The following is a 327-nucleotide window of genomic DNA, read 5'->3' on the forward strand; positions in this document are numbered from 1 at the left end:
AAACAGTAAGAAAACTTCCTCAAGCTCCCGGATAGGAGAGGACCGCGAAGGCTGTAACGAAAAACGCAGAAGCCAAACACATCCTAGATTTGCTGTAGCTCGTCTTCTCCTGAAAAGCCGCGACCACGGAGGTCTACTTTTCCCTAAGACAGTCACGCACGTGCATACCATACACGCTAGCTGATAACGTACACACATAGTTTTGGTTATATATAGTGATATAAAATGGGCATCTGGTCTTGGGATTGGCTTCTGGCTTAGAGGCGTTCAGCCGAGAACCACCGTGCGATAGCGTCGGAGCACTTGCCGTTCGACAAACTCCAGAAA

The sequence above is a fragment of the Trypanosoma theileri genome (assembly GCF_002087225.1).
Source record: "Trypanosoma theileri isolate Edinburgh chromosome Unknown TM35_Tth_6_V1, whole genome shotgun sequence".
NCBI lineage: Eukaryota > Euglenozoa > Kinetoplastea > Trypanosomatida > Trypanosomatidae > Trypanosoma > Trypanosoma theileri.